The sequence below is a fragment of the Telopea speciosissima genome, chromosome 7 (assembly GCF_018873765.1).
Source record: "Telopea speciosissima isolate NSW1024214 ecotype Mountain lineage chromosome 7, Tspe_v1, whole genome shotgun sequence".
Taxonomy (NCBI): Eukaryota; Viridiplantae; Streptophyta; class Magnoliopsida; order Proteales; family Proteaceae; genus Telopea; species Telopea speciosissima.
The window spans coordinates 8,808,641-8,819,179 of NC_057922.1; the positions used below are offsets into that span (position 1 = coordinate 8,808,641).

General features: G+C 39.1%; 4 non-coding genes across 4 annotated transcripts; all 4 read right to left on the bottom strand.

The window, feature by feature from the left end:
- Positions 1 to 2,276: 2,276 nt before the first annotated feature.
- On the bottom strand, positions 2,277 to 2,363 carry LOC122670211. The gene has a single exon (XR_006334185.1). It is a non-coding gene; the product is annotated as a small nucleolar RNA R38 (small nucleolar RNA).
- Positions 2,364 to 2,459: 96 nt separating this feature from the next.
- On the bottom strand, positions 2,460 to 2,548 carry LOC122670159. Its single transcript, XR_006334138.1, has one exon. It is a non-coding gene; the product is annotated as a small nucleolar RNA snoR20a (small nucleolar RNA).
- Positions 2,549 to 2,671: 123 nt separating this feature from the next.
- Positions 2,672 to 2,753, bottom strand: LOC122670210. The gene has a single exon (XR_006334184.1). It is a non-coding gene; the product is annotated as a small nucleolar RNA R38 (small nucleolar RNA).
- Positions 2,754 to 2,828: 75 nt separating this feature from the next.
- On the bottom strand, positions 2,829 to 2,902 carry LOC122670157. The gene has a single exon (XR_006334136.1). It is a non-coding gene; the product is annotated as a small nucleolar RNA snoR64a (small nucleolar RNA).
- Positions 2,903 to 10,539: the final 7,637 nt, after the last annotated feature.

A 10,539-nucleotide genomic window follows, 5' to 3' on the forward strand; every position in this document is an offset into this window, starting at 1 on the left:
TTATTTTAAAATTATTTAGATGCAGATGTCCGAACTCATTGAAATTCCATCAAATAAAACAGAATAATTACATCCACATGTCCTCTGTGCCACAACACGCCCAGACACATGGATCTGCCATTTAGGGGGCAAGGTGGATGAACATTTTGCCCACCCCATGTGCCTGAGCAAAACCTTCACCCCATCACAGAGAACATTTGACCACAATTATATATCTCTAGAATAATACATAATAAAATCACAAATAGAGCCATTACAACGAATCAATCCAGACTCGTAGGTCATTTAACCTTTTTATTGAAACTTCTATACCAAGAAGAATGGAAAGTTAAGGAATTTAACATTTTTATTAAACCATCCATACACCAAAGTGAGCCCCATTTGACACATTGGTGAAATCATATACATTTAGAAAGAGTCGTAGGTCATTTAACCTTTTTATTGAAACTTCTATACCAAGAAGAATGGAAAGTTAAGGAATTTAACATTTTTATTAAACCATCCATACACCAAAGTGAGCCCCATTTGACACATTGGTGAAATCATATACATTTAGAAAGAGGGATGAACAAACAATCCACTAGTATTGAAATTAACACATAAAAAGAGAAAGTTAACCTTCAACGAGGCAAAAATCATCTCTTATAATCCCATAATAAAGCAACAACTTTGAATTGAGATAAAAGAGGAAGAAGATGTGAGAAGGAAATATACCTTCACATTTTTCTCTACTTCAACACAAGAAAAGATCCTCTCCAAAGACTCCAACCACAAAACAATAATGAGGATTTTGAAATTGCATTCCCAAATGTTGCGAGGCGTTCAAGTGCAATACACCACCCAATGCACCTTTAAAATACTTTGAATGTTCAACACACTATTCAATGCACTTAAAAATATATTCAGTGGTGGACAATACTTGAGAACATGAAAATTCATTGTAGAAATGCAAGGTTGTTTATCAATGTCCTCCATCAATTGAATGGGTGGTTGGAGATGAAGATCGCAATCCAAACCTGAATCATTATCCTCTGCTGTCCGCTGCTCGAACACCTCCTACTGGCCCCTCACATGAGGACAAAATGACAACTTAACCACCCAACCCAAACACATTGCCAACAAAGATTAAGTTGTCATTTCATGTCCACCCAACCCAAACACATTGCCAACAGAGATTAAGTTGTCATTTCTTGCCCCATGTGCAAAAACAGCAGTTTGAGCAACGAACAATGTAAGATAAAAATGCAATTCAAATCGAACAACTTGTAATCCATTTACAAATAACTATCCCTTATGAGTATGTAATTCCAATACAAGTGGATAACTTGCTCATCTCTATTCTCTAACCAATAAAGCATTCAATTCTCATCAAAATTTGTTCATAAGTTGTTAATTTGTTCTTGTTTTTGGGCAAGTTCATATGATGCTAAAACATGGCAACGGATATGTGAGATTGAATAAACATGAGTCTGCTTTGTAACAAACAGAAATTTAAAGAGAAAATTCCAAAGAAGAACTCTGTGCCTCAGAACGTACTAGTTCTCTCGCATATTCATCACTGTGAAAAATTATAATATATCCCACAATCAGATTTTCTTTCTTACAAGTCATCATTGGCAGTGACTTTGGAGAAAGAAAAAAACAGAGACATTGTTGCACAAATTGAATTCAATCTATTTCTAACATTAACAATTTCACCATAGGAGATTAAGCAAGGAAAAAGGAAGGGAGGGGAGGGAGTCAAAATCTTCGCAGTTATAATACCTGTGCCTCACCGAGAGAATCATGAACACTAAAGTCTTAATGAAACAACCATACCCAACAGCAAATTAAAAACCAAAACTGTAGAAGAATAAAGAAGAGAAAGTTCAAAAAAACCAATGGAATATATAAGAATCACCTTGGGCAGGATTTTCAACTTTGAATTAATCACCTGCACGTATCAACAGCTGAACATACATCTCAGAGCTAATCAAATTTTAATTTTGTTTCCATAAAATCCCTTCACCCCTAGAAGGAAAAATAACATGTCATTGACCCTCACATGTTCGTTCACCTGTTGATACGTGCAGAGAAACCAAACTCTGGGCGATACTTTCAATTCGAGAAATATTAACAATAAAACATCCTTCGCAAAAGGTTATTCGGAGCGATTAAACCCAATTCCGATTCGATCTGAATCGAGATTAATCAAGAACTCAAAATTCCTCGTTTTGAAAACCTGAAATTGAGTTTAAAAAAAATAGCAGAAGAACAGAAAAGACTCAAAAGCTGTCATAATAGTCAGAGATTCAAAATAGATCAGCAGCAATGCATCAGACAGGGATAACTGTTCTATTCAAATTCTCCTCATCCTCAATGATTTTCAGCCAACACAATCTTTGTATAAACCACTCAAAATCCATAGAAAAACAAGAGATAGAAATTCTGAAAAACGTTTTATCAAACAATCATTTCATGCCTCAGACCGTCCTAGTTCATGAATTTCAACACAATGCAAGCACTCATACTTGCATTTCAGTCAACCAAAGTTTGTGTCATCACTGGCAATATATAGGGTTTGTTATTTTTCTACAGAAACAAATGGGGGAAAAGAATTCATAACAAATATTCGAGAGATGAACAACAGTACACCCGCCCTCCCCCCCCCCAAAAAAAAAAAAACTACAGCAAAGATGTCAGAGTTGATAAGAATCATCACCAATGAATCAGACAGGGATAACTGTAATTTGAATTTCTCATCATCCATAATGCCGTAGGAAATTACAAAAAAATAAAGTCAGAAAATTTAAAAAGAAATGAGATTTATGCTCAAAAAAGGTCAAGAGGCATCAGCTCTTCCTATTCAACTAAAAATCATCATACCCAATCAATAAATTGGGTATTCGAGTCAGAAAGTTCATCATTTGGCCTCTTCAAACTATATAAAAAAGAGAAGAAGCAAACGATGGTAAACCGGATGCAGAACTGAAAACCTAAATCCATAGTGAAGTTTTAAAATCGATAACGCTATCATGGAGAAAATTTCCCAAATATATGCGAAGAAGAAGAAAAGGTGGTTGTGGAACAGAAGAAAAATTAGGGCTTTGCGATCTTGAATCGTAGAATAAGAAACCAGGAGAACCAGCTATCGCGATGACTAAACGATGTTCTCTTACGAAACAACGATTCTAAACGTCGAAGGGAGCCTCAATAGGGTTTCTGGTTTATAACACAAGAAGCTTGAGGGATTTTCTATTTATAGGCTTTTGCGGCCGAGCGTTAGGGTTTCCATCCGTTTAAGCCCGAAAAGGGAGAAACAAATTTACCATCAACGGGTTTTGATCCTGTGTAGCAGTTAGGGGGTGCAAGTTTGGTCTTGTCGGCCTGAACCTGCCCTGGCCCGCCTTGAGCCCGAACAGGGCCTGGGTTGAGATATCTGGCCCTGAGGGCGGATCAGGACTGAAAATTTCTGACCCTTAGTCAAGGTCGGGTCGGGTTAGGGTTGAGGCCTCAAGCTAAGCTTGGCCCGGCCCGACCTAACCTTGATTTAAGTTTTACTATAAAATATATATTGATATAATATATACATTATAAACTTTAAATGTCACCTACATTTTTTTTATATAATATATTATATATGAAGACAATTACTGATATAATACCTTTTATTATAGTGTTATTTTATGTAAAATTGATAATGTTCTCCCCGGTTCATTCCAACCCATGCATTTCTTTTTCCTACTCTATGATAAGGGCCAATCAGGGTCAGCCCAGCTTGACCCTAAGGGCGAGTCAAGGTTGGATTTTTCTGGCCCTGAATTAGGGTAGGGTCGTGTCTAGGCCCAACTAAGGGGACTTAGGGTTGGGCTAGGGTTCTGTAAAACCCGGCCCAACCCGACCCTGTTGCAGCCCTAGTAGCAGTTATTAGATTTTCATCATTTCAGTAAACAAATGCCAAAGCATCCAAGGGTTAGGGAACACATGGGGATTTGATTAGGGCGTATTATGCAAATCCACATCAGAATCCATCAATGCAACATGCATCTCTTTTTTATATTTTGGGTTTTTTATAATTACCATCCCAAAAACTTTACTATTTATTAATTACCCCCCCAAAAATTTTCAAACAATTGTTACCCCCATGTTATAAGCTAATTACTAAATGAACCCCACCGTTATAGACCCATAACGGTGGGGGTTAGTAGTGATACAAAACCGTTGTCACGGATTTTTTAAGACAAAAATACCCTTGGTCAAAAGTGAAATAAACCCTTTGATTTTCAGCTTCGTCTCAGCCCTCTTCACTTCATCCTCTCCACCTCACTGTTGCAAAGAAACCAGGAAGAAGAAGAAGAACTTCATCTCACCCTCCTCTTCTCCCAAACCAAGCTCGAACCCTAAATGCCTTTGCAAGCCTGCATCCGTTGCCGGAAGGGATCAAATCCACAGGTAATAAATAATGGGTAAAAAGGGCATATATGGCTAAATAGGGTTTCAGTGAAACCTTTGCACACGATTTTCTCCATTCTCCGTGACTCTTCTTCTCCACTCCCCCAACGCCCAAATCCCAAACCTGATTTCCAGTCCCCGTGACTCGCAATGCCCTATTGTTCTAAATAAAACTTCAAATATGGTAGAGGATTGAAGGTTTAGATCTGGTGTAAACCCTTGATGATCGATCTTCACAAGCAGATCTGTTTTATTTCGGAAGTAACGTAGTAATTGCAAACGAGAATCACGAGATCTGCTACCTGGAACTTTGAGAATCGATAATCAGGTTTGCTCTTCTATTCTATCATGGCTTGTTCATTTCTCTTTCCCTTTAGAAGTGTGGGAGCAGAGGAATATCTACATGCGGACTGTGGGTTGTGTAGTACAGTAGGTCTTCAACGAAGTAGAAGAAACAAAAAAATCAAAAGGGATGTAAAAGAGATTCATTACTTTGTCGGCCATTTCACAGATCTCCATTAATGTTAATATGAACATGAGATACCCTCTTTGATCAAGCTCTGTTACTATAAGAATCATAAAAAACCCAAGTTAATGGATCGATCCAGAAAAGGAAAAAATAACAAACCTGGAGAAGATGGTTCCACAATCACATTTGTACTCCTTTGTACCACAAGTATGTGAACGAGGCCTTCCAATCAAGCGAGAAGGAGAAGACATGCTTGCAATCCAATACCTTACATGGAGAGTGGAGACTCGTCAAACTAAATCTGATTGCAAAAGCCTGCAACCGTTGTCGGAAGGGATAAAATCCACAGGTTTATTTCCCTTTTGATCAAGGATATTTTCGTCCTAAAAATCCGTGATAACCGGTTAATATTTATAATGATGACATAATCAATGCAACTAATATCAAGCCCAAACAACCAACCCACTCACAATATGTGTTATGCCCCGATGTTATGAGTTGTCCCGAAAAGTAACCGTCACAGTGAAAATTTAAACCTAAATTTAGTAATTAGTTTGCAACATGGGGGTAACAGTTGTTTGAAAGTTTTTTAGAGGGTAATAATAAATAGTAAAGTTTTTGGGATGATAATTGTAAAAAACCCTTATATTTTTTCTTGTAACTGCAACATGCATCTCCTTCCAAACTCATTGAAGATCAAATGGGACCAATCTAAGGTTGTAAATGAATAACAAAAAATCCAAATTCGATTCGCATCCGTATTCGTTTAGAGACATTCGGAAAAAAGTTTGAATACTTAATAATAAAAAATTAAGTAAATAATGATCTTGAGGGTTTTTTGAAGATTCAACTTCTAGAATATGAGGAAAAAGATAATCATGATCTAAGAGATACGGATTGAAAGTAAATTGTATCAGCCAAGGAATATCCGGATCCAATGTGACGTATCCGAGCTGAATTTGATCTGTTTACAGGCCTAGACCTATCATGCCCATCTAGAGTTGGTCAACACCAAATGGGACCAATGTGATTCTATACTTCAAAGTTCAAACTAAAAAAAAATAATAATAAAGAGAACGCCAGTCGGTTGCCATACACATCGCCCTTGCGCTGACACAGGGGCACGAGAAATGACCATCACAACCCTAGTAAATTTTTGGGGTTTAAGGGTGTCACGATGATTTCGTGCGCCATGTATCAAGACGCAGGGCCGGCATGTATGGTGGGACTGAATTGCATTTTTCAACACCCCCCCCCCCAAAATGAAGGGAATATAAACGTTAATCGATCGTACAAAATTATTGCACAGTCCCCAATGAACTAAAAAAAGGTAAACTATAGATCACCCCCTGATTTTTGAAAAAACTTAAATCACCCTCTGATTTAGACCCCAAAATGCCAAATTAATCCCTGACATTAGTTTTATGCTATTAAGTTTTTTTTTTGTTTTTTTGTCTATCCTACTCAAGGGCCCAAAGGCCAACTACAAGTCGAGGAAGGAAGACAAGCCCACAATCTACAACTAATGGGGAGTGGGGAGGGGAGAAAGGTGCCTTTTTTGCACAATATGCAATCCACGAGTCGAACCCTTGACCACTGTAATGCCTCCAGCCAACCGAGTTAGCGGTTGTTTTATGCTGTTAAGTGATGATGTCACCCAGTTAAATAAATTTAAATCCCTAAACTACCCTTGAACAGTGTTGATTTACGATTTTGCCCTTGTAACTAAAAACCCTAAAATTGATCATCTTCCTCATATGACCTGCAATTGTGTGTAGAGGAGCTCACGGCAAAGGTCATTAATGGAGGGGTCACGGTGAGGAGGTAGAGGGACGTGTGGAGGATTTCACGGCGGAGGTCATTAATGGAGGGGTCACAGTGATCGAGCATCCTAGATGTCAACCCTTCTGTAGTGATTTGAACTACCCTGATTCAAATCCCACCTCTGCAACTCATGTTCCAAACAGTGCTTGAGTTCAAGACCTTCACTCCAAACAAACAAATATCTCCATGAAAATTCCACCCCAATCGGTTCAATCAAACTAAACCCACTTCTAACTGAACCGATGTGAATCCCTCAAACTAAACCCATCTCCATTTCACACATCCCCATTTCATTTCGAACGAAAAGCCCTAAAACTCTGAGTTGCAGAACCTCTCTATCGCTTGTTGGAGGTTCCGTTGCTGGTTCTCTGCTCGCTGCCGACACTCTTTATATCGTCGTTGTTGCATTCACTGACCCATCTTATCACCGGTTGCCAGCTGAAGATGAGTTGCAGAGTTCTGGCTCGGGTAACGTTGGTCACTCTCCATCAGGTTTCGGAGGCGGTGGTGGTGGTGGCGAGGGAAGCCATAGCCACCCTGCTCCACCAGCGGAGTCATGTGGGGTATCAATCTATGGCTGCAATCTCTCTTCGGATTTGATTTGGGCCCCAACCGCCAGACAACAACAACCACCACCACCACACTTTTGAATTCCGCCCGTGACTTTTTTTATTTTTTAAAATCCTTTTTGGGATTTCTTTCTTTCTTCTTTAATTTTACCTTGTTAGCTTTTGAATTCAGAATTCGTTCTCTGTAATCGAGATCTATTTATTTTTGAGCTTAATCTCTGTCATTGTAGTTTGTAGATTTTGGAGAGAGGAGAAAAGTAGTGTAGCTCAAGTATGTTTATGGAAAGAAAGAGAAAGTGGGCTCTAATTCTTTTTTTTTTTTTATTTCATGAATTACTATTAAGTAAGAAATGAAATGCTATACATTTCTATATCTGGGTTTGGAATTTGGAGTTTGGACTACTGGGGTGAGATAATGGGGTTTATTTCTTCATTAATTTATTCTTCTGCAAGTTTAAAGGGACCAGAACTGTTGCAAGGCTGCAAGAGCCCTGCACCGGCTTAGTAATCACTTCTGCTCTTTGGATGAAAGCAATCCAGGTTCTCCTGGATGTGGAGCAATGGAGAGGTTCTCGTGGATGTGGAGCGATGGAGAGGTTCCGCAACTCAGAGTTTTAGGTGATGGCGGTGGTTGTGGTGGTGTTGATGGCGGTGGTGGTTGTGGCTGTGGCGCGAACTTCAGGGTAGCTGAGGGATGGGTGGAAGAAGAAGATGGAAGAAAAAAGAAAGGGTTGAAGATGAAGGAAGGGTAATATTGTAAATTTTATTTTAATGTTTTAGTACAAGGGTAAAATAGTCCTTTCACACCAATAACTAACAGCGGACTAACACCGTTACTGTAGAAGGGGTAATTTGAATTTTTTCAAAAATCAAGGGGTGATCTGAGTTTCGTTTGAAAATCAGGGGGTGATCTGTAATTTATCCAACTATATCATCTAATTAGACGTTCATGCATGCACTCTTATTGGCCCCAGCGCTAGTGCAGACACTACATTACTAGACAATGATCCCCCTTCCCTAAAAAAACCTTGTTTTCCCCTATCATTTAAGGGTGTGAAAATTAGCAATGTAAAACAATTGAAATCGAATTAAATATAACATTATTTGTATTCACATTCAATTAGCTTTCAAAAACCGGTTTTTAAAATATGGAATCTCCTAAATTAATATTAACACAAATCTTTTTTGAAAAAGGTGGGTATGCTAGTGGTATACTGTATGCTAGCACTCTATGTGTCTCTCTCTCTCTTCCCCCTTTGAAGGATAAAGGAGTCATTTCAAAGGAGAAAAGATAGATAGACAGACACATACGGTATACTCCTAGCATACCCATTCCTTTCCAAGAAAATTTTTAATGTCAAAAGAAGGGAAAGATAATGCCACCCCTGTCACAGCATGTGGCACTATGTCTGGCGCGACCAAGTTTCGTTCTTTTTCCCATAAAAAAATATTAACATTGCTTTGAATGTATAGTCGCAAATCTGGAGAGAGTGGTACTACAGTCTCATTGTCTCCATTGAGTGAAAGAGATAAACTGAAGAAGATAAAAATCGAACAGATGAAAGGGTGAAAAGTTGAACCCCTTGATCATGGAATCCCTTGATCGTGGGTGAAGGAAACCCCCGATCCTTGAGTAGATTATACGATAACTGTTTTTTTTCTTAAAATAATTTCACTTTCCTTTCCCTACTTTTACTTGCAAGAAGGAGCCAGAGGAATCAAGGATCCAAAGACCCAGCTCTTTGTTTTTTTGGTAAAAAGCAAACTTATTAATTGAATCGTGTCCAACACATGGTATCCGAGTTACAAGCCTCCGAAAACCAAAGAATAGAGAGCGGTCATACTGTCTCACACGAACAAGACAAGGCCTTCCTAGCCAAGGAGTCAATCACGCTGTTAGTCTCCCTAGAGATAAAAGAAAAAGAACAAGCCCTATCTTATCCCCATCGTGAAGGACATATCCTACTGCAAATAGCCCAAAATCTCTTTGCAGTTTGTCTTAACCTCAATAAAGTCCATTCCTTCAGAAATACCGTATAACAGACCCCTTCTTATGGCGAGTGCTTCTCCTTGAAGGGCTGAGGAGACAATAATTGGGGCTGAAATGGCAAGGCAAGGCTCACATCTGCTGTTACGAAAGATACACCCAATGCCCCCTTGTCCTTCCTTGAAAGGGCCCAGCTCACCTTGTGCTTACCATGGCTCGTCAACCGCCCTTAAGATCTTAAGCAATAAACTTTTCAATTCTTGAGCAGACTGAGGAAGAAAGCTGATACGCCCAGTACCAATAGAGAACGACACCAAAAATGACCCTTTTAATGAGTGCAAGCCTGCCTGCGAAGGAGAGGGCAAGGCTCTTCCATGACTAAGATCCTTCTTGTAACCGCCGAAATTGGGATGATTAGAGGTCTGAGAGAGGGAATTTCTGGTTAACATTTGGGTTTGCCCTCTTATCTCCTAACAGAATACGGGCAGCTGAATTTGGAGATGCTTGAGATAGCCACAAACAAAGCTATGAAGAACCCCACTTAGCTCTGTAGCCGAAGGAACATCCACTTTGAAGAAACAAAATTACATAGTTTGCTAAAAAAAGCTAAGTGAGACACAAGAGTGCAAGGCCTTAATAGTTCACCCACTCATGGCTAAAAGCAGTAAATCAGCAAAGTACACTGTGCATCACTATAAGGAAGAGCAGGAAGGGGAGGGGGGGAACATAAGCATAAACTTATGCTTGGTGCCATTAATCATAATGGCAGATCTGAGCCTGGTACATAAGCTTTGACCCACGAGACAAACAAAGATGAGGAGGAACAGAAAAGTTCAGAATTGCTTAGTAATATCATTACTAGTAATCTCCGAATCTACCCGCATCATTCTACAGTATTTTAATTTCTTCGATCTTCTGAAGAGCAATACCATCTTTCTGAGCACAAGAAATGGCAGTGCTTTACGTAAGCCTTCCATGCAACGAAAACAACTCCCTCACCCAATTTTCCAATAACTGCATTTCATAGGCCCTAAATCCTAAAAAAATCCTAATTTTTAATGCTGCAGTTTACCTAAAAATAAAGAGAGGTTCTGAAGCCTGAAACCTTGAGGGCTCACATTGCAAATCCAAACTCTCATACGCAGAGATAGCAATTTGCAACCCCACCAACCCAACCTACCCGCAAAAGAGAACTTTAGTTGAGTTGTACTTGCAAACTTGAGATTAGTGTTTGACTTTTACCCTTCCTGTTAGTAAGT